Source organism: Macaca mulatta, chromosome 18 (assembly GCF_049350105.2).
Source record: "Macaca mulatta isolate MMU2019108-1 chromosome 18, T2T-MMU8v2.0, whole genome shotgun sequence".
NCBI lineage: Eukaryota > Metazoa > Chordata > Mammalia > Primates > Cercopithecidae > Macaca > Macaca mulatta.
In genome coordinates, this window is record NC_133423.1 from 84149571 (window position 1) to 84169834 (window position 20264).

A 20264-nucleotide genomic window follows, 5' to 3' on the forward strand; every position below is an offset into this window, starting at 1 on the left:
AATTCAGCCGTGTCTGTTCTTTGCCTAAAATCCTCGCTTGGCTTCATGCTGCTTTTTTCCTAGATATGAACAATAAACAAATGGAATTTGAAATTTAAAACAAAACCATTTATAGTAGCATGAAAAAAATTACATACTTAGGTAAATCTAACAAAATATGCATGAGATTTATCTGAGGGAAACAACAAAACTGATTAAAGAAGTCAATGGAGAAACATTCCGAGTTCATGGATAGGAAGACTCAAGATAGTCAAGATGCCGGTTCTTGCCAAATTCATAAATGGATCCAGTGCACTCCTTATAAAAATCCAAGTCAGTTGTTTTTTGGATATGGACAAACTGATTCTAAAGTTTGTATGGAAAGGGAGAATGCCTGGAGTGGCCAACGCAGTACTGAAGGACAATAGCAAAGGAGGAGGAATGACTCTGCCTGACTTTAAAACTTACCATAAAGCTACAGGCATCAAGACAGGATGGCAGAAGAACAGACAGATGGATCAGTCGACCAGAGCAGAGAGCCCAGAGGCAGATCCACATAAAAATATGGCCTACAAATCTTGACAAAGAAGTAAAGGTGATACGGTGGAGGCAAGATTATCTTTTCAACAAATGGCACTGAAAGAGCTGGCTATCCACGTGCACACAAAAAAAATTGAATCTAAGCATAGACCTTATACTTTTCACAAAAATTAATTAAAAGTAGATCACAGGCTTAAATGTGAAACACAAAACTTAAAACTCCTAGGAGATAATGTAGGAGAAAATCTAGATGACCTCAGGTTTGATGGTGATGTTTTAGATACAATGCAAAAGGCATGGTGCATGAAAGAAATAATTGATAAGCTGCACTTCATTAAAATTATACATTTCTGCCCTGTGAAAACACTTTTAAGTCAATGAAAAGAGGGCTGGGCGCAGTGGCTCACGCCTGTAATCCCAGCACTTTGGGAGGCCAAGGCAGGTGGATCACCTGGTGTCAGGAGTTTGAGACCAGCCTGGCCAACATGGTGAAACCCCATCTCTACTAAAAATACAAAAATTCGCTGATCATAGTGGTGGGTGCCTGTAATCCCAGCTACGTGGGAGGCTGAGACAGGAGGATCGCTTGAACCTGGGAGGCGGAGGCTGCAGCAAGCTGACATTGCACCATGGCACTCCAGCCTGGGCAATGGAGCGAGACTCTGTCTCAAAAAAAAAAAGAAAGAAAGAAAGGAAGAGAAGCCATAAGGAAAATATTTACAGAGACAATCTGATAATGGACCAAACTATACGAAGAACTCGTAAAACTCAACAGTAAGAAAAAAAAAAACCTGATTAAAAAATTGGCCAAAGACTTTAATAGACACCTCACCAAAGAAAATATGCAGATGGAAACTAAGCATATGAAGAGATGCTCCAGGGAAATGCAAATTAAATAATGAGATCCCACTGTATACCTCTTAGAATGACCCCAGCCCAGAACACTGACACCACGAAATGCTGGCGCGGATGTGGAGCCACAGGAACTCTCATCTATGGCTGGGAGGATGCAGAACGGGGCAGCCGCATTGGAAAACAGTCTGACAGTTTCTTTCAAAACTCAGCATAATCTTACCATATGATCCAACAATTGCGCTCCTTGGTATTTACACAGAGGAGTTGAAATGTTATGTCCGCAGAGGAACCTTTGCATGGAAGCTTATAGCAGCTTTGTTCATCATGGCTAAATCTCAGAAGCAACCCAGATGTCCTTCAGTAGGAGAATGGGTGACTAAACTGTGGTACATCCAGACAATGAAATATTATTCAGCACTAAAAAGAAATGCGCTTTTTCTTTTCAAGCTGTGAAGACATGGAGGAAACATAAATGCCTGTGACTGAGGTGACTGAGTGACAGAAGCCAGTCTGAAAGCTCCGTACAGTGTGATTCCAACTTTGTGACATTCTGGAATAGGCAAAACTGTAGAGACAGTAAGAAGGTCATTGCCAGGGTAGTGGGGAGGGAGGGACGATTAGGAGGAGCACAAAGGATTTTTAGGGCCGTGAGCCTGTTCTGTATGGTGCTATAGCAGTAGAGCCATGGCAAAATACATTTGTCCTGTGAGACCCGTGAGAACGTACAAGAGTGAACCCTAACGAAGGCCACAGACTGGGTGATGAAGGAGCGGTGGTGTCAGTCCATCGAGCGTAACGATGCGCCACTCTGGGTGGGATGTGATTGTGTGGGAGGCTGTGCATGTGTTGGGGGTGGGAGGCAGAGAGCACGTGGGAAATCTCTGCATGTTCCTCTCCAATTTTGCTGTGAGCCTAAAACTTCTCTAAAAATTAAGTCGTAAATCCTGACTGGAGCTTCATAAAGTGGAAGAATGCTTTTAAAGTGAGATTTGGGTCATGATGACACATGTTAGAAATAAGTGACCTGGAGTAGGAAGGGGAAGGTCATCCAGCCTCACAGACACCCATGTGAAAACCCACATCCTGGCTGTCAGCCGTGTCCGCCAGAGCCTTGACTAGTGCGTCAGCATCTAAGAAACATACAACGCCAGAGCCTTGACTAGTGCGTCAGCATCTAAGAAACATACAACGCCAGAGCCTTGACTAGTGCGTCAGCATCTAAGAAACATACAACGCCAGAGCCTTGACTAGTGCGTCAGCATCTAAGAAACATACAACGCCAGAGCCTTGACTAGTGCGTCAGCATCTAAGAAACATACAACGCCAGAGCCTTGACTAGTGCGTCAGCATCTAAGAAACATACAACGCCAGAGCCTTGACTAGTGCATCAGCATCTAAGAAACATACAACATTGACCCAAGCAAAAGTCTAGCATTCTGGCCTGATCATTGTCTTCCTGGGAACTCTGGTGTGGGAGCTGTGGACGCACTTGTCCTGGGGACAAACATGGGGTGGGGCAGACATGCATGCCAGACAGACAGACATGCCATTGTGGGCTGCAAAATGGCTGAGCCTGACCTGGAAGCTGAGAGCAGTTTGGAACATGTGTGGCTGTCCTCCCGTCATCTTCTGCCCTTTCAGAAGATGGGCAAATTCTTCTGCCTGGTTGAGAGTGAACACCCTGCTGTGAGAGGTTGCCTGGCTGGGGAAGTGGGGACAGGACAGGTGTCTGGAAGAGGACAGAGTCTTGAGGCAGACACATCCCTCTGCTGTGCCTCGGCTCTCACCTTGATACTCCAACTTTGTGGACGGCTTCCTCTGCACGGGAGTGATTCAGGTTCACAGCCTGAGAAGCAGGGGCATGTGTGGACACTGACTGTGGCCTGACATTGACTGTGCTGTCAGCAACATGATTTCTTAGGCATGTGCTGTGACACAGTTGTGCATGGCCCTGTCTGCTGGGAAGACCTCCGGTGGCCCTCAATCTGTGACCACCACCCAAGACTGGGCCCCTGTGATCACTGTTCCTGTCCCCCAGTCTGTGCCCCCTCCCCACCGCACGCACCTCTTCCGGGGCAGTGGTGTTTTCTCGCTAGACGCCGTGGCTCATGTATTCATTCATTCAACAGGCATCTACCAAGTGCCTGCTCTAGGCGGGGTCCTGCGCTGGGCCTGAGGCTCCGCAGGGATCCAGGCAGGACAGCCACTTTCTGTTCTCTATGGGCACCTCTAGGAAGGGCAGATGGTTAGATTCATCATTGTGGGAGGGTGTTGGACAGAAGGCTTCAACTTAGAAAAGGCCTCCTGGAGGAAATGACAGGGAAGCAGGGCGTGAGAGGTGAGTGGAGTTTGCTGGGCAGGAAGGGAAAGGTGGAAGGCCCACAGGGCAGGAGGGGAGAGGACGGAGCAGGGCTGGAGTGGGGCTGGGGGAGACAGAGTGACCGAAGTGAGAGGACGGGTGGGCCTGCAGGGGCAGTGAGGAGCTCTCCAGCGTGAGGAGGGAGAGTGAGCATCTCCGTGGCCAAGGTGGACAGCGGGGAGGCAAGCAGGGACAGGAAGGCCAACGCTGGCTTCCAGGAAGGAGACCCAGTAGGGAGACCTGGCCTGTGGTAATCTCTGGGGGCCTGCAGAGAAGGGAAATGCCTGGGGGCATGTCAGGTAGAGAAGCAGTGCCAAACTCACACCCCTGGGGACTGTTGCCCCTGAACCCGCCACCCGCTTCACCCCCAACTTTCAGATCCTTCTGCACTCACTTCCTCTACCAGGGCCGGGACAGGAGCCCAGGCAGCTGTACAAGAGGAGACCCTGCAGACAGTGCCATGTGCTTGCTCTGTGCGAACTCACCCTCCCGCCTTGCCCATGGCTGACTCCCACGAGTGTGAACACACAGAAGCTCTGTATTGGCAAAAAAACACTCAGCTGAGCAATGAGACAGGACGACTTATTTATAAGTATTTGAGTATTTCAGTTCCTCCCATCACTACTCAGAAACAAAAGTGGAAGTTGAGGCTAATTGCATGGGAAGGAGCACAGCACACCTGAGGGAGGGGCCGGGTCAGAGCTGTCCCATGGGGACTGCAGGAGCCGCCTCTCTGAGCCCCATCAGTCTGTGTGGAGGGGGCGCCTCAATGAGGAGATGAGTGGACGCAAGAGCAGACAGTGGACTGGGACAAAGTTCCTCTGGGCCCTGGGGGACAAGTTATGGGAAGGTGAGGGGCGGAAGTGCACTGTGAACAAAGGTTGTCTAATTATGCAGATTAAGTCTCTCAGGTAGCAGCCCTTTAGTTGAAAGAACAGGTAAAGTCTGTTGTGGGCATGGAGACTGAGTTTTCTCTCCTATGTTAAGAGTTAATCTTCTGTGATTAATATAAATCCTGGGGAGGGGAGTCAAAGACAAATGCATTCCTTCCAGAGGAACTTCCCTAGGTCAGATGAGGGACCGTCAGAGAGAGCCCAGCCCCATGCTTCAGAAGGGAAGGACGGCAGGGAAGCAGGTTGGAGAGAGGCCTTGGTTCTGAGCTTATCTCTGAGGCCTTTCAGTCTCCATTGTTCAACGCACTCAGCGTGCCAAAGCACCGTATCTTGGGGTGTTGTTTTCTGAGCCCGTGTTTTCAGGACAGGTTTTATCCCTGGTCTCAAACCCATCTCTCCCCAGAGAGAATATATTGAGCCCCAGTCCCCTTGGCCTGGCATCTAGCCAGACCTGCCACAACACGGCTCTGTAGTTACTGAGTTTCTCACTGTGTTCTTGGGCTCTTGGCTTTAACTGGTGTGCTGAGAACCGAGTTCTCTCCCTTGAAGCTCCCATCTCCAATTCTAGTCTTCCATCCCTGCTGTGGACACCTCTGTGAAACACTTGTGCTGTCCCTGCCTGGACAGACGGCTGGACCCAGGGGTCATGTCAGGCATCACTCAGCGGTGTGACTGCCGACCCAGGGGTCATGTCAGGCATCACCCAGCGGTGTGACTGCCGACCCAGGGGTCATGTCAGGCATCACCCAGCGGTGTGACTGCCGACCCAGGGGTCATGTCAGGCATCACCCAGCGGTGTGACTGCCGACCCAGGGGTCATGTCAGGCATCACCCAGCGGTGTGACTGCCGACCCAGGGGTCATGTCAGGCATCACCCAGCGGTGTGACTGCCGACCCAGGGGTCATGTCAGGCATCACCCAGCGGTGTGACTGCCGACCCAGGGGTCATGTCAGGCATCACTCAGCGGTGTGACTGCCTGCCTGCCGTGCGGAGAACCCTGAGCCTGCAGCCAGCATGCTGGGCGGGAGCCCTGGGGTCCGTCATGTCTACCCTGCGTGGGGCTGAGGCGTGTGGGTGCTGCGCCTCTCTTCCAGGCTTCTGGCCCCTAGTCGGCAAGATAAGATGTGTTTGCCGAATGCTTCCCAAATGCCAGATGCTGTGCGTGTTGTATCGTTTAATCTCCCCCATCTCTGTGAGGGTAGACGTCGTCTCCACTTTACAGACCAGAAAAGTGGGACTCAGATAAATGAGACTCTTTCCCAAGCAGCACAGACAGGAGGGTGTGGGGGGAGGCCCCCCCAGGTGTTACCCGCAGTACTCGCCAGCGCTCTGCGGGGAGGCCCCCCCAGTGTTACCCGCAGTACTCGCCAGCGCTCTGCGGGCAGGCCCTCACAGGTGTTCCCAGCAGTACTCGCCAGCGCTCTGCGGGGAGGCCCACCCAGGTGTTACCCGCAGTACTCGCCAGCGCTCTGCCTGTTCTGAGCCCCTCCTTCCTGGTCCTATGACGGTCTCTCCTCTCAGTAACAGGCCGCACACTCCGCTCGCTTGCTGTGTCTCCTGCCATCTGCTTCACAGCTCGAGGCCCCTGGGCTCCCTGCTTAGCCCCTGGTCTGTCCCACTCTGACCTGGCTTGTGAGATGTCTGTGTTCTCTTTCCCTCCATCCAGATAGGAAGCTTCTGCCCCTTCCTATCCCTGTCTGACAGCAATGAGGCGAACCCGGGGCCGAAGCCCACCCAGGGAGTTGATGCTAAGAGCCACCTTCGTTTCCTCCTCCTCAGGAGTGTGGCTCCTTCCTCTGCATTTGCTGGGCGATGCCGGAGCCTGTAGCCTAAGAGGAGCAGGAGATCCAGTGGCAAGGAGGACAAACCCACAGAGCAGGCCGGGCATGTATTTTTGGATTAGTTTTAGAAAACAAGTTCTCAGCTGTGATTTTTATGTTGCCTTTAGAAAATGTTAAAATACTTTCTAGACTGGATGCAGTGGCTTGTGCCTGAGGCAGACGGGTCACTTAAGCCCAGGAGTTGGAGACCAGCCTGTCTCTACAAAGAATAAAAAAAATAAAAATGAACTGTGTTCGGTGGTGTGCCAGCTACCGCAGGCTACTTGGGAGGCTGGAGTGGGAGCTTCTGTCGCCGAAGCATTGAGGCTGCAGTGAGGTTGAGGCTGCAGTGAACTGTGACCACACCACTGCACTCCAGCCTGGGTGGCAGTGAAACCCTGTCTCAGAAAGCAAGACCAGAGAATCACTGTCTGTCTCACTGTGTGTATTCTTACAGAAAAGTTCTTCTGTAGGCGTTAAAAAGATCGGACTCCCCTGCCCCCACCTGGAGAGACAGACTCTGATGCACATGTCCGACCCGGTGCTGGTGTTTTCCTTGATTTTTCAAACGGATGTCAGTAAATCTGAATTGATTTGGGTATTTGGGGGTAGATTTAAATGTCCCTAGCTTGCTTAAGCTCACCCTTGGACGCAGTCGTATTATTAGACATTTAACACTTATGGTGGAGGATCACTGTAAAACTTTAGAACAGAATTTGTATTTCTGCAGCTCCTCTGGGACCTGTAGACAGGCACGTCACCCAGCGGATGGGCTCCGTCGCGACACCATCTCCCTGTCTGGAGAAATATTCCGCAGCGTATTGACCAACCAATGTTTTCTGAACACCTGTTGTTTGCTAGGACTTCGCTGAGTACTGGGCATCCGGGGGTGTGAGTGGAGAGTGTCGGAGCTCCCGCCTTCTCTCGGTGGACCTGAGCTCCTCGCAGGGAGGACCTGCTTTGTCGGCCTGCGCTTCGCTCTGCAGGTGTCTGGCTGGCATGGTGCTGGCATAACTGTTACCGCTTGGAGCTGCCCCTTTTCCGCTGACCCCACGAAGCCTCTGGTAGGAGTGTAGTTGGTGGTAGAAACATGGACTTGGGAGCCAGGAAGGCCTGAGTGAGGGGCTCAGCCTCAGCCACTAGACTGGGGAACTTGGCCACGTGCCCTCGTGACTCCTGGGCCTCTGCCCGCTCCCTGCTGGGCGCGATGGCCCTGTCTGCTGTCCTGCAGGCCCGGGACATGCACGGGGCATCGGTTCCGCGGCACCGCGTGACAGTAGCAAATGCATTTCCTTGATGTGTAGTGAACCTGGGCACCTTTTCACATGCTTCTCGGGCATTTGAAGTTTTATAATTGTTTTAAATAGGGGCCTTTTTTCCTTACGTAAAACTCTGATGAGAGCGATCATTTCTTTTTTGTTCCCCGACCATGATCCGCTTCAGAGCACATCGGGGACCCCGCTGTCTCTCCAGGGAGGGCAGCGAAAGGCACCTGCCTGCTTGCTGGGGAAGAGCAGGGGCTGGGCTAGCCTGTCCCTGGTGTGCTGCACTCACGGTGGGCGTTGGGCTGAAGGACTCTCTGGCCCTTGCTGCTGGGTTGGGGATGCGGCCAGAAAGGAGCACGAAGGGTGTCTGTCCCAGCAGGGCCCAGTGGCCGGACCAGGAAGGGCTGCTCAAAGAAGAACCAAGGCTGCTCTGCCCTGACAGAGGTGCTGACACCTTCAGGAAGAAAGACGTGTTTGTGGCGTTGGCGTCTTTCTTTCTGTGGCTGCCGAGGCCGAGAACTGCTCCGCGTTCCGTCTTATGGCAGGTTCTCAGGCTGCAGGCCTCGTGTGCGTGAGCTAGCGAACTTGTTTCTTCTGTCGTTCATCCGGTAAGTGTGACTAAACTGCGACCTCTTCAGCATCGGCGATTCCACACTAAATAAGTGAAACCCTTGCCTTCGCAGAGGTTGAAAATAAGCAGGAAAACTGTAATGTAATGTGGGGTGTCTGGAGCTGTGGAGAGAAATGAAGGGGGACCTGGAGAGCCGTGGCTGTGCCAAGGCCAGGGCTGGTGTCCTGGAGAACCCGCCTTGGAGTGGAGTGTGGATCCGGGAGGGAGGGAGGAAGCGCTGCTGGCCGCTTCATGGACAGCACCGGACACAGGCAGGAGGTGGGCGGGAGCGCTGAGAGCAAGGGGGAGACGGGAGAGGGCAGGGGCCTGGTCAGGGTCTCGGGGTCCTGGCCGAGGAATTTGAATTTCAGTCCAGGTGGGAGGGAAGGGAAGGACAAGGCTTTCAGTGAGCTGCCTGGGCTCTTAGAGAGTGACGCTGGCTCCGTCATGGAAAAGCGGCCGTCTGGCCCTCGAGTCCGGCACCTCTCCAAGCTCCGTCCTTCCCTAGACTGGCAGGGACTTTCAGGGACGGGCTCGGTCCCCTTTCCGCCCCGCCTTGCCGTCTCCCGCCGCTTCTGTGTTGGGTGTGCTCTCTCGTCCTGTTCCCTACAGCCCTGGCCTGGTCGTGAGTGTTACAGGGCCGGGGCAGGGCCTGCCAGGGGAGCAGAGTGCAGACCCCCTCCGTGGGCCCCTCTGTGCCCTCGCACCCCACTGCCTTGCAGGGGAGAGAGCAAGATAGAAACAGGTCCTGAGATGAAGTGGCACCGTACAGCCCGTCTCACCCTTCTGCACCCTTCCAGGTGCGTTTCTGAAATGTGTCAATGCTGTGAGAACTACACTGGCTTCAGGGATGCGGCAAATCCCCTATTTCTTGTAACCAGCTGCCACCAGTCACTGTGGAGCCCCTCCTGTGTCCCAGGCAGCCCTGTGTACTAGGAGAGCCAGGCCTCACAGACACTCACTTGTTTGCCTCCAGGCGTTTTTTAGTTGTAACAGGCTAGTTCTTGCTTCCCATCACCTAGAATCTGTTGATCTGTCTGGATCTTAGCTTCCGAGTCTCCAGCTCTGCAGACGCACGCTGCACATCCACGCTCACATGGGGCACACACACCCAGGTGCCCGTCATGCCAGCAGGTGCACAGATGGAGAAATCCGCTCCCCAGACCAGACTCCCCAGAGCTCAGGGAGCAGCCGAGTGTCCTTGCACAAACTGGGGTGGAATTGATACAGGGACCAAGGAGGTCCCTAACGCTGGTGGAACCCCGACCCCAGCCAGCATCCAGGCCCTTGACCCTGTCGTGAGAAGGAATTCAAGGATGAGTCAGAAAGCAGTGAAAGTACGAAGATTTATTGCAGAGTGAAGAGTACACTCTCGTGAGAAGGAAACGTGGGGCAGACTCGAGAGAGTCGCACGGTGGGGTTGGGGGCTGCTGTCTTTATGGGTTTCTTTAACCAAGGGGTGGAATATTCATGAAAATTCCTGGGAAAAGGTGATTTATTGGAATTGTGGTGTGCCACCCATTCTTTTTTTCTTTTTTCTTTTTCTTTTTTTTTTTTTGGAGACAGAGTTTCGCTCTTGTCGCCCAGGCTGGAGTGCAGTGGTGTGATCTCAGCTCACTGCAACCTCTGCCTCCCGGGTTCAAGCGATTCTCCTGTCTCAGCCTCCCGAGTAGCTGGGATTACAGGCGGGCACCACCACGCCCAACTACTTTTGCATTTTTAGTAGATACAGGGTTTCTCCATGTTGGTCAGGCTGGTCTTGAACTCCTAACCTCAGGTGATCCGCCCTCCTCAGCCTCCCAGAGTGCTGGGATTACAGGCATGAGCCACTGCGCCTGGCCCAGTGCCACCTGTTCTTACACCAAATGAGGGTGTCCTGGAACTGTCATGATGTTGGTGGTGTGTGATTGAGTACGTCAGTGAGCGGATAATGAGGTCCGAGGTGAGACCTAGCTCAAATCCAGCACTGCATTGGGTTCGGTCGGTCTTAGCCAGCTTGGTCCGCACCCTGTTTTTCAAAAGGGCCTAGTTACCCTGCAGCCTCTAGTTATGTGGAATTGTTGCCTGGAACGTGTATTCTCCGGCGACCAGGTGTATTATTCTTGTCGCAGAACCGTGACACAGCAGCAGCCCTGTCCCAGCGTGGGGCACAATCACATTCCTAGGTGTGGAACCCAGCGTGGGGCACAATCACATTCCCAGGTGTGGAAGGAAAACTTCACTGCATTAAATTATCCCCAGCATCTGTTGGCTGCTTTTAACACGAGTGACTTAAAGGGACGTGGGTTAGAAGAAAGAGGGAGGAGATTTGTGCCAGGGATGAAAGAAAATGGCTAAAAGATAAATGAAAGTTGCATATATCTCTTTGTCTTCTGTAAACAACTCACGACAAAAGGGAATAAAATTTAGATTTTCCCCACTTGGAAGAGACATGGCCAAAGAGACACGGAACGTGTGCTTTTCCTAAACCGCTGTGAAGGTAGCGTGAAAACCAGGCTTGCCCTTCAGAGACCAGGAGGCTCCTGTTGTGGGCACTCCATCCACCCTGCTGTCGTGAAAGCCCTTGGACCCAGATGGCTTCCTGTGACCCACTGTGGTCCACTTATTATATTCCCTTCAGCGTTGCTTGTAACTGTCAACAGCCACAGGGTGAGCACCCCAATCCGATAACAGTAACCTAAAATTTTAAATGCTCAAAAGTCAGAAACCTTTTAAGCGCCAATGTGATGCTCAAAGGAAATCTCATTGGAGCATTTCAGATTTCAGATTTTTGGATTAGGAAGGTGGATGTATAACATAATAACTGGTAAGTATAATGCAAGTTTTCAAGATTCGAAAAAGGTCAAAATTTGGAACACTTCTGACTCCAGGCATTTTGGATAAGGGATATCCAACCTATATTATGAAGTGGTAGCAAGAAAATTACATTGAAATGGAACTTTTTTTTTCAGTTTATGGATCCTTTTGTGAGTTTTTTGTTTTTTTTTTTCAAAATATCACAGTCCAAGCTAAAAAATGTACATGGGTGTTTCAGTTTATGAAGACTGTAAGTTATGTGTGCTTTTCTATATGTATATATATTTTTACCTCAATAAAATGATAGCCCCAAACCCTCTTCAACTTCACCTCATCTATGGTTTATGGATGTTTCCAGGGGAAGTTTTTTAAAATGATGTGTCCCAGAAAGGAATAAATGGAATATTAAAAGCAAAAATGCGCATCCTGCCGTCTCCCCGACAAGCCTGGCCCTCCTCCAGAGCGGGCCGTGTTGCATCCTGAGTGTCCTGGGATCCCTCCGAGCGCGTGCGGATGACACAGGCCTGCGGGAGGACAGAGCTGGGGCCAAGGCAGGACGAGGGGCTTCTCCAGCGTCTCAGTTCCGTGATAGCCAGCATGGAACGTGCTTCCCCCTCCTAGAACTGAAATAGACCCCTCTGTCCATGCCTCTCCCTGGGGGAATGTGAGAGGTGGGCACTGGGGACTTTGCCCTGTGTTGGCTGTACCAGATTCTGGAGTCCTTGGCTCGTTGGTGTGGCAGGGAGGGTCCAGGTAAAGCTTCTGCACGCCCCACCCCCCATCCCCGTTAGATCTGGGCCTCCTCTCTCTGGACAATATTCCGTATCTCCAGCCTGAACCTCTCAGATGTTGGAAATTAGCCTCAGAGTTCATCACTGGGCTGCCGGAGGGATTTAGTTGGACACAGTGGGTGGCCGACTTATCTCTCCTCCTCTTCATGGAAAAGGCCGCAGAGCCCTTCTCAGCCTGCGGGACCCCAGGCAGAGTCCCTCGCAGCTGACGATGAGGAGCTGAGGTGTGCTGCGTTTCTGCCACAGGGTTCGTGAATGATTTACTTTAAACCTCCACCTGCAGGGCAGCTGGGACGATGAAAGCATCCCAAGACCTCCCCTTTCCGTCTGCGGGAGACCGAGGCGGGCCGGCTGCTCCTGTACTGTCAGTCACGGGCTTGTCGCCGAGGGCGGCCGTCACACTCGGGCCCTGGGCCGGCACCTGTGTGTGTGTGTCCAGCTTAACGACAGAGATTTTTGGAAAGATACCCTAAGATAGACGTATTCGGAACTGAGTGAGGATAAGTTTGACTTATTTCTTTTTGAGATACTTTACATGTTTGAAATAATAGCTGGCACCAGTGAATCCAGTTTGTGTGTGTTTCCTTTAAAGATTCTATGTAGTGTCGGTGATTGGGATTTAGTAAGCCGTAATGAAGATACTAACGTTTGATTTTATAGCAAAAAGAAGCGTTTGTGTGGAGCAGGGACGTTCGCGTATGAGCAGTAATAAAGTTAATGTCGAGTGGCCCGGCAGGGAGTTTTACACCCATTTTACAAAGAACCAGACCCAGAACTAGAGGCCAGGAAAACGGATCTCCTGTGTCTCAACCTGGTACGTTGCCCATCAGGTGACAGCGTCTGGGTCTGCACCACGTCAGGCCAAAGCTTCGCATGTTGGTCCTGTCTGATAATGGAATTTGCAGAACACCACAGAGGCTTTCACGAATCCGTGCGAGGAAAAGCAGGTGTTTCCATCATTCCATTGATGACTGTGAGGCTGGCTTTATTGTTCCTAGCGCTGAAATGCTGTCTTTCATGGGTGTAATGAATACAGTGCCATGGTTTATGCTACCTTCATACAGTTTTTGCCCCCGACTGAAAATGCAGCTTGTCATTCTCTAAGATCCACCGAGACCCCCTAAGACCGATTCGGGCAGGTCTAGCTAGAAGCAGGCCATGCTCTCGTCCCCGGAATGACCAGGAGGCCGTCAGGCCTGAAGGGCACAGAGGAAGGGTGCGAGCGGCCTGCACAGGACTCATCCACCCCAGCGCACGGGAAGGTGAATCCTGGATTTCTCCCCTGTTCCCGGGCTCTTGACGGGATCTCATGTTTGTCAGTTTTCTTCTGGTTCCGAGTTGCCTCTGCCCGAAGGGACATCCTTTCACAGCCCAGCACTGCTGCAATCCGGTGGAGCGGCTGCAGTATTAGCAGGAGTTGTTCCTCCCTTCCCCCCGGATCTGAATCTGTGTGCTCCTGTCTCTTAGCTGCAATCCGGGTAGGGGGCAGCAGCTCCTCGGCAGTCGCCTTCTTCCCCAGCCCCGCAGGACGCCTGGCCTCCCTGAAAAGGCCGCGGGATGGCCAGTGGGCGTTGTCAGAGCCTACTCAGGATGGGATCTCCACTGACTGGGCGGCCCTCTGGAAGGTGTCCAGGGCCTTGGATCCCTGCAGGGAGATGACGGGCGCTCAGAGATGGAGCTGTCCCAGCAACTCCTGAGTCGCCTGGGCAGGGGGTGCCCTGGGAGCACCAGGCCACGCCAGACCCCCTTCCACATTTTCTCCATCCCCACAGCCCCACTCTTCCTGCCTTCCCTTAAAAACAAGTGTGGTAAATAGAGGAGGACGGGCTGGGTGCCGTGGCTCACACATGTAATCCTAGCACTTTGGGAGCCACGGTGGGAGGATTGCTGTGCTACCAGCCTGGGCAGCAGTGGCTCACACATGTAATCCTAGCACTTTGGGAGCCACGGTGGGAGGATTGCTGTGCTACCAGCCTGGGCAGCAGAGCAAGACCCTGTCTTCACAAAAATAAAAAATAACAGCCGCTGGGCATGGTAGTGTGTGCCTGTAATCCCAGCAGTGTGGGGGGCTGAGGCAGGAGGATCACTTGAAACCAGGAGGTTGAGGCTGCAGTGAGCTATGATTGCGCCACTGTACTCCAGCCTGGGTGAGAGTAAGATCTTGTCTTAAAAAAAAGGAGAGGATCAAAACACAATCCGTTATCCTCTAAACACCGTGACATACTGCCCACAGCCCAGAAGTTACATTGTCTTCAGGCATTTAAATACCATTTCCAAAAGTCTGCTCGCCCTGGCAAAGTGTACATCCTTACCCCACGGCCAGGCCTGACACCCAGGTTCTCCTTTTCAGTCAAGTGAGTCTTTCTTTTCATTTTTACTTTTATTTCGCATGACGGTTCTATGTAAAACATGGTCATGAAGGGACTTGTTAAATCGTGGAGTCAGCTTTTAGGGCTAGAAAAATTGAGAGAAAATTTACCTTCAGAAGAGTAGGTTGTGAAGCAATGATCACTAGAAATATTTTATGGAGAAACAAATCATGTGTCCTCTTTTGCACTGTGCACCCCTGAGGCCTCTGGCTTTGGTGTTGCTAAGGTTCTGAGAAGAAGCTGTTCTTAGCTGGGCCTTGCTTTGAATGCTTTGGAAATATTTTCCCATATTTGAATGGCAGGATTTCATTAAGGCGTAGGACACCGTGCCCGACCGGTCACATAAGAGCTTTTCTTCTTTAAGCAAGGAACTGAGAGGGGTGGAGATGACATGATTTTTTCTCCCGTCTGGGACTCAGAGCTGGACACGGCCTCTTTACTTCATCCGCGGCTGGGAGGAGGGGCACAGAACAGCAGAGGGAGGTGGTGACAGCCCAGCTGTGCCATCCCTGCCTCCAGCCCCGTGGTCGTTGTCCAGGACCCCACTCAGCCTGTGGGCCCTCTGCTTCCTCCCGTCTGTGTGCGGGGCCACCCGGGGGGAGAGTCCTGCTTTTGAGAAGTCCTGGCAGGGCCCAGCATGGAGGCGCGTGGTCCAGACACAGAGGCGCGTGGCCCGGACATGGGGGCGTGTGGTCAGACATGGGGATGCGTGACCTGGACATGGGGGCGCGTGGCCCGGACACGGGGGCGCGTGGTCGGACATGGGGATGCAGTGCCGCAGTCCTCCCTCACGGTGTGGAGGCCGCCTTCCTAGCCATCCCACGGTGCCTCCTCCTTCCTGGGCTCCCAGCACAGCTGACAGCCAACGTGACCTGGACATGAGTGGGGGAGAAGGAGCAGGGCGGTGGCGATGGCTCTGTTGAGAGGAGGCATCATGGTTGACGGGTGGAAAAGGAAGGTGCAATATTGACGTTCGCTGTATCCCAACCTGTTGTCTTTTAGCTTGTCTGACACAAAAGCATATATTCACCAAGAGAGGAAATAAAATCTTCATTCAACTTCTGCTTCAGGGGACATCAGTTAAGAGAAAAAAAATAGCTTCAGGAAACATATTCATTTCCAGGAAGCATATTCATTTCCAGCAGTCTCAGGTGGAGAACTGAGGAGCTGAAGTCTGGAGGCTGTTTGCTGATGAGTTCACACTGCCGTGTGCCACCGAAAAGCTAAAGCCCTTCTCTCAGGCCTGCCTCTGAGTTTCACAAAACAAGTCAGATACATCTGTTCTCACAAGACATCTTCACATGTGCCTGTTTTACAGAAAATACACGTTGAGACTGGGCATGGTGGTTCACACCTGAAATTGCTGCAGTGTGGAAAGCTGAGGTGGGGGGTTCCTTGAGCCCCAGGAGACTAAGGTTGCAGCGAGAAATGATTGCGTGACTACACTCCAGCCTGGAGACACAGGGTGAGACTCCATCTCCACTAATAACATATATATAACATATAACATATATGTAACATATATAACATGTAACACATAACATATTATATATTATATAACATTTTATATATAATATATAACATATATGATATATTATTAAAATATATCTATTCAAGGTATATATATATATACACACACACACACTGAATAAATGACATAGTGGGAGTTAAGGAAGTTTGGGTGCCCCAGCACCTCCCAGGATGAAGGCTTATCAGTGAATTACTAAATGGTTGTTCACAAAGTCTTCAGCAGTGGTAACTTGTAATTCACCCCGTCTCCCTAGATGTCCTTCAAGTCCACTTTTCCCCGTTGTCACAGCAGCGAGAGGGAACCGCACGGGCTCATACTCAGCTTAAGGCACAAGCGAACCCCGTTTGCCTTCGCCCGTGACCCGCCTCCCGGCTTGGCAGTTAGGGTGGCCCTTACGGTCTCATTTGGCATCAAGGAGAGATTTCCAGTCTGCCAAGTTTTCTCAGTGAGTGAATCATGGTGAAAATGACCTCTGAATATACATGTGTGCGACTGTTCAGAAGGGCTGTGCAGCAGGATTCAGAGGAAGGACTATTAAAATTCCAGCGTACACCAGTAAATCTAGAGTTTCATCGTAAATTACAATCAGGAATCATTTTGTCCACGGCCTCGCTCCCTGCGCGGGGAGATGGTTTCAGTTCCAGGGCCAGCGAGGTGAAGGCGGTGTGGGGAGGGCTCTGAGAAAGCGCCGGAACCCAAATCACTTTCCTTCTTTAGCTGATGAATCTCAGGGCTTGAAATGCTACAAGCAATTGAGATTGTCAGTGTCTCTCGTCTGTGTAACTGATTCTGCCTTCAGTGAACGAATGGTTTCCGTTCAGCAGCTTACAGAGAAGCAGCTTGGTGCTGTCCCTTGCAGGATCCCACTTAGTTATCTCTTATAGGACATACAAGGGCATGTTTCCCCCGTTTCTGAAGTGTAAGACGGTGTCACTAATACCGTCTTAGTAAAAAGGGAAGAAATACACCGAAGATTCTGAAATCTTCCCTCAGCCGCCACGAAGAATCGGGTCAATAACCTTTCGAGTGGTGAAGATGGCTCAGGAAAAGGTTAATACACTCGCGAATTCTAGAACAAGGAAAGACTTCAAAGGTCATAGGGCCCAGCCCTCTGTCTTTTGGAAGTTGAGTTCTTAATTTTGTACTGAGATGGCAACTGAAGCTCGGAGGATTGTTGCTGTGCCTGGATCACACGGCAGCGTCACCAGCACTGCCACTGCGTGGTGTCCAGAGAGCGCCAGCACCTCCTTCACCTTCTGGCTCAGTCGGGGCCCCTCGGCCTCCAGCCGCCAGGCCCTTGTGGAGTTTCTTCCCACTGATCTGTCATCCTCCCCAGCTCCCCGGGCCCCTGCTGAATCCTGCGACACGCGGCATGTTCTCCTGCCACCCCCTGGCCTCCTGTCTCTGCCTGGAGGAGATGTGGCTGCGTATGGAGGAACAGGGAAAGTGAGTCTGCAGGGGACAGGTACCAGCTGTTCTCCATGGGCACCCGTGAGGGCACAGGAGGAGGTGAGCGCTGCGGTGGCTTTGGAGATTCAGGTTAATCATAAGGAAATAAATCCTGAGTCGTGGAGACTGTCAGGAACTCGTGTGCGTGGTTCAGGAAGATGGTGGAGTCTGTTCCTCTGGAAAAACAAAACATCTGCCTTAAAAATGTGGTGGCCTCACTTGCCCAGAACAGCTTTAGTGGGGTCTGGCCTGAAGTCGGGGCATGGACCAGATGACCCCGTCTCCTTTGGGTTCTATTAAAAGATGTTCAGGGGATGAGGTTTCTACAGGCAATAGCACAGTCTAATGCTTAACAAATCTTTTGCTGAAGATTTTTATACCATCTTTTCATCTGACCTAAATCTTTCGTGTGGAAGTTGAGCCGTGTCCCCTGTGGAGAGGAAGAACGGAGGAGATCAAAATTCAACCTTTAAAGTATCCAGTTAAATTTAGTGTTTAGAGTTGGGGAGACTCAGGCGTCAGCGCTGAACTGGGTCACTTCAGTGATGTTTTCCGAGAGGAGCACACCACGGAAATCTGACTCTTGGTTCTGGTATCGGAGCCAAATCCCCCACACTCGAGGTTAATAAAGGGACTGGGAGGTGGGAGGGAAAGGGTGTGATTTCAAGGTTTGTGGCAGTTACCACAAAACCACTGCATTAATGCAAACCAGAATTAAAACCACAAAGTATAAAATGTCATGCGCACACATCTATTTGTCCAGCAAATCTCGAGGCAGCCAGCCCGAACCCGGGCACCCTGGTGGACGCGAAGACAGGTAAAGCCAGGCAGCCCCAGAACGAGAACTTCCCCATTAATAACCTTTGAACATGGCCTTTTATTAGTTTAACAAAACCTAGGAAATGCGCTTGTGTTCAAGAAAGGCAGTAAGTAAGATGAATTAATATGTTTTAAGCCGTAATGTTCAATTAATTAGTAATTTCCATCCAGTCTGCTGCCTGACTCATAATGAGCATTCCCTGGTCTAAATAAAGTGGAGACTGCTTAGTTACAGAGCATCTTATTTGGCTTCCTTTTATTTCAACTTAGAGAAGGGTTCTTTTTATTTTTTAGAGATGGGGTCTCACGCTGTCACCCAGGCTGGAGTGCAGTGATCACAGCTCACTGCAGCCTTGACTTCCCGGGCTCAAGCAGTCCTCCTGCCTCAGCCTCCGGAATAGCTGGGACCACCGGGACGTGCCACCACGCTCAGTAATCTGTTTGGTTTTTTTGTAGAGACAAGGTCTCACTGTGTTGCCCAGGCTGGTCTTGAACTCCTGGCCTCAAGTGATCCTCCTGCCTCGGCCTCCCAAAGTGCTGGGATTATAGGCGTGAGCCACTGTGCCTGGCCAAAGGGTAGCCTTTTTAGTGTGTGTGTTTTTTCTTCTTCTTTTTTCACATGCCTACTGTGTCAGTCTTGTCATGTTTTTAAAAGGCTGACTACTGTGTATTTTTAACTGTTCTTAACTATTACCATTTTTCAAAAGTAGTTCACGAAGCCTTTGTAAGAAGGTACAAGTGGCTTTCATGCCATAATATCAGGTCAAAACACATATAGGGGAGCCTTAATGTTCTTTTATGTGAGGAAAGCCCTCCCTTTGGGGAGGAAAGAAAGCTGACTTCTGAAAACCAAAGCTACAATGGGAAGATACACTTTGTCAGCTGGGGGTGAGGTGCCAGGGAGAACGACAGCGGAGAATCCTTCTCCACACACGTCCCGCCGTGGACACCGGAGAATCCTCCCCACGCACGTCCCGCCGTGGACACTGGAGAATCCTTCTCCACACACGTCCCACTGTGGACACCGGAGAATCCTTCTCGCCACACGCACGTCCCACTGTGGACACCGGAGAATCCTCCCCACACACGTCCCACCGTGGACACTGGAGAATCCTCCCCACACACACGTCCCGCCGTGGACACCGGAGAATCCTCCCCACACACGTCCCGCCGTGGACACTGGAGAATCCTCCCCACGCACGTCCCGCTGTGGACACTGGAGAATCCTCCCCACGCACGTCCCGCTGTGGACACCGGAGAATCCTTCTCCACACACACGTCCCGCCGTGGACACCGGAGAATCCTCCCCACGCACGTCCCGCCGTGGACACCGGAGAATCCTCCCCACGCACGTCCCGCCGTGGACACCGGAGAATCCTCCCCACGCACGTCCCGCCGTGGACACCGGAGAATCCTTCTCCACACACACGTCCCGCCGTGGACACCGGAGAATCCTCCCCACGCACGTCCCGCCGTGGACGCTGGAGAATTCTCCCCACACACGTCCCGCCGTGGACACTGGAGAATTCTCGCCACACACACGTCCTGCTGTGGACACCTCCGCACTGTGCTTTGGTTTTTGCTGTCAGCTGTGGTGGCCTTCCAGTGTGATTCTTGGGTCAGGCAGCCTCATCTCCACTGCCCGATGAGACACCAGTGGAGTGGAGACGGCACCAGCACGGTCTCACTTCCTTTCCTCCTCCCCTCCAGAGCGTCACCTCCTGACGGGACTTCGATTTCCTCTTCAGAAGCACATGTTTGGTGCAGACATGTTGCCCAAGACTTGACATTTGGAACTGTTGGGAATAACTTGAAAGTCCTTACAATGTGATGTTTTGGTCTTAAACAAATGTTTAGGGAGGGTTGTTAGGAAATGAAGAGTTAATGGGTGCAGCACACCAACGTGGCACATGTATACATGTGTAACAAACCTACACGTCATGCACATGTACCCTAGAACTTAAAAGTATGATAAAAAAAAAAAAGAAAGTCAAAAAGCTTCAAAAAAAAAAAAATATATATATATATAGCTAACCTCACGGAGTCACTGTGCAGACCCTCCCAGCAGCTAGCCAGGCTGGCCTGGCCCTGATGGCCCGGGAAGAGCAGCTGTCTTGCGACCTCCCGCAGCAGGCACATTGCGCCGTCTCTCAAAGCCCGTCCTCCGGAGGTGCCTCCTCTGCCCGT

The 20264-nt window shown here is 51.8% G+C and overlaps 1 protein-coding gene and 1 long non-coding RNA gene across 31 annotated transcripts in view; both read left to right on the forward strand.

Annotated features, from left to right (window-relative positions):
* Positions 1 to 20264, forward strand: part of LDLRAD4 (low density lipoprotein receptor class A domain containing 4) — a 446527-nt gene that overhangs the window by 274525 nt on the left and 151738 nt on the right.
* Positions 3087 to 6696, forward strand: LOC144336564 (uncharacterized). The gene is made up of 2 exons (XR_013408452.1): positions 3087 to 5335; positions 5549 to 6696. It is a non-coding gene; the product is annotated as an uncharacterized LOC144336564 (long non-coding RNA).